A 3,217-nucleotide genomic window follows, 5' to 3' on the forward strand; every position below is an offset into this window, starting at 1 on the left:
GACCAGGGGCTTATGCAGACATTTATTTCTCATCGTTCTGGAGGCGGGGAAGTTCAAGATCAAGGTGGGGGCCGATTTGGTGTGTGGTAAGAGCTCTCCTCCGGGTTTGCAGATGGCTGTGTTCTTGCTGCGTCTTCAGCATGTCTTTACTTTTTTTTTTTTTTTTTTAAAGATTTACTTATTTATGATAGACATAGAGAGGAGAGAGAGAGAGGTAGAGACACAGGTGGAGGGAGAAGCAGGCTCCACGCTGAGAGCCCAACGCGGGACTCGATCCCGGGTCTCCAGGATTGCGCTCTGGGCCAAAGGCAGGCGCTAAACCACTGAGCCACCCAGGGATCCCTCAGCATGTCTTTTCTTATAAGGGCACTAATCTCATCTTCGTCATGTCCTCATCTAAACCTATACGCTTCCCAGAGATCCCACCTCTTGAAACCATCACACTGGGGGTTAGGTTTTCAACCTGTGCATGGTTGGGGGGGGGCACAGACATTTGGTCCCTCACAGCCAGGAACCACCAGTAGCTCGAAGAGGCAAGGAAGGACCCTCCCCCAGGGCCTTCAGAGGGAGCATGGCCCTAGTGATACCTTGGTTTTGGGCTCTGGCCTTCAGAACTGTGAGAGAATGAATGTCTGTTCTTTTCAACCTCTGAGCTTGTGGTCATTGTTACAGTGGCTGCTGTAGAAAACTAACACAGAAGGAAAAGAGTCTTCAGAGAGCTGGGGGGAGCACGCACGTGCATCTCATTGACCCTTCCCACCTCCATTCACGCCAGGGATCCCTTTCCACCAGGGTCTGTGGCCCCAACAAATACAGCCTCCCCAGATGGAAGGTGACTCCTTCATGGACTTCACACACAGGACCTCACCTGCTTTCTGGACACAGCTCCAAACCCGACTTGCCCATGGGGAAGGGTGGCAGCAGCTAGTAGATGGAGCATGTATTAAAGTCGATGCCGTTGGGAGGCTGGGTTGCTCAGTGGTTGAGCATCTGCCTTTGGCTCAGGGTGTGCTAATGATCCTGGGGTCCTGGGATCGAGTCCCACATCGGGCTCCGCACATGGAGCCTGCTCCTCCCTCTGCCTGTGTCTCTGCCTCTCTCTCTGTGTGTCTCTCATAAATGAATAAATAAAATCTTTAAAAAAGATAATAAAGTCAATGCCAGATAGGGTTACCTGTGTGGCTCAGTTAATTAAGCATCTGACTCTTGCTTTTTTTTTTTTTTAACTTAAAAATTCCTTAATTTTTGTATTCCTAGTACCACTACCACAATTTATGGGGCAATATACCTGATGTAATGAAAAGAAAAAGAAAAAGAAAAAGCTACAACAGAAAGAAGACCTCAGGAATGTACACCTAATTGACACTACATTGCATTAATCAATAGCTGCACTTTTTGCAAACTATGGCTATGACAGTCCTGAACAAGAAGGGTTTCCTGTTTAAGCTGCAGTAACTTTTCTGACTATGGATCATCATTCCTCCTGTGGCAGATTTTTACAGTTCCTCTAATGCATTTGGGACGACTGTCTCAAAGTAACCTGCAGTTTTCCTGACAACTCCTCGCTCTCTCTCTCCTGCTAAGGACTGTAGCCTTTTTCTTCTGAAATTTTTTTAGAACCTTCTGTTACCATATCCACCATTTCCACCACCAGATCGATAACCACCACCATAGGGACTGCCCGAGCTTCTTCCACCAGAACTGCCCCCCTTCATGGGTCTATAATTTGATCGCTGTTGTCCACTACAATTTCCAAAATCATTATAGTTCTCACCACTACCATAGTTACCTCCAAAATTTCCTCCTTCGTTGTAACCATCATATCCTCCACCACCACCACCATATCTGCCTTCTTGGTTTCCATATCCTGGTCCACCACCACCATAGCCTCTGCTGCTATAACCAGGACCTCCACCATAGTTGCCACCGTCACCTCCAAATCCGTTATATCCACCATCACCTCCTCCATAACTACCTCTGCTGCCACCACCTCCACGACCATAGCCTCCTCTTCCACCAAAGTTTCCACCACGGCCAAAATTACCACCACCTCCAAAGTTTCCTCCACGCCCCATGAAGTTGCCAGATCCACCTCCATGACCTCTTTGTGATCCAGCCGACTGCATCTCTTGTTTAGAAAGGGGCTTTTCCACTTCACAATTATGCCCATTAATAGTGGGGTATTTCTGAACAATAATTTTATCAACTGTATCATGATCATAAAAAATTACAGGGCAGCCCGGGTGGCTCAGCAGTTTAGCGCTGCCTTCAGCCCACGGTGTGGTCCTGGAGACCTGGGATCGAGTCCCACGTTGGGCTCCCTGCATGGAATGGAGCCTGCTTCTCCCTCGGCCTGTGTCTGTCTGTCTCTCTCTGTGTCTCTCATGAATAAATAAATCTTGAAAAAAAAAGTTACAAAAGCAAATCCTCTTTTTTTTCCACTCTGCCTGTCTTCCATAACTTCTATGGTTTCAATTTTGCCGTACTTTTCAAAGTAGTCTCTTAAATTATATTTTTCTGTATCTTCTTAATACCACCAACAAAAATTTTCTTCACTGTTCAATGGGCACCAGGCTTTACAGAATCCTCTCTAGAAACAGCTCTCTTTGGTTCCTCTGCACACCCATCAACCTTGTGTGGTCGGGCACACATTGCTGCATCCACCCCTTCAACACAAGAGTAAGTCACAAAACCAAAACCCCTGGAACGTTTTGTTTGGGGGTCTCTCATTACCACACAATCTGTAAGTGTGCCTCATTTTCCAAAATGTTCTCTTAAACTATCATCTCTAGTTTCAAAGCTCAAACCACCAATAAACAGTTTTCTCAACTGCTCTGGTTCCTTTGGATCATGGCCCTCCTCCCCTTGGCAGTGGTGGCGACGGCCAGAGTTGGGCTGGGGGCGACCGGGTGGTGGTTTTACCTCCATTTTGAGACTGGACTCGCCTCTTCCAACTAGAGTTCAATATGGTTGACTCTTGGTTTTAGCTCAGGTCATGATCCCAGTGGTGTGGGATCGAGCCCTGTGTTGGCTCCATGTTCAACAGGGAGTCTGCTTGAGATTCTCTCTCCCTCTGCCTTTCCCCCTGCTCTCATGAGCATGCTCTCTTCCTCTCTTTCTCTCTCAAATAAATGAATATTTATTTTTTAATATTTTTATTTACTTATTCATGAGAGACCCAGAGAGAGTGGGGAAGAGACACAGGCAGAGGGAGAAG

General features: G+C 47.0%; 1 pseudogene; it reads right to left on the reverse strand.

The window, feature by feature from the left end:
- Nucleotides 1–1,348: 1,348 nt before the first annotated feature.
- Nucleotides 1,349–2,928, reverse strand: LOC112934039 (heterogeneous nuclear ribonucleoprotein A3-like; annotated as a pseudogene).
- Between the last annotated feature and the right edge of the window lie 289 nt (nt 2,929–3,217).

This window comes from Vulpes vulpes, chromosome 16 (genome assembly GCF_048418805.1).
Source record: "Vulpes vulpes isolate BD-2025 chromosome 16, VulVul3, whole genome shotgun sequence".
NCBI lineage: Eukaryota > Metazoa > Chordata > Mammalia > Carnivora > Canidae > Vulpes > Vulpes vulpes.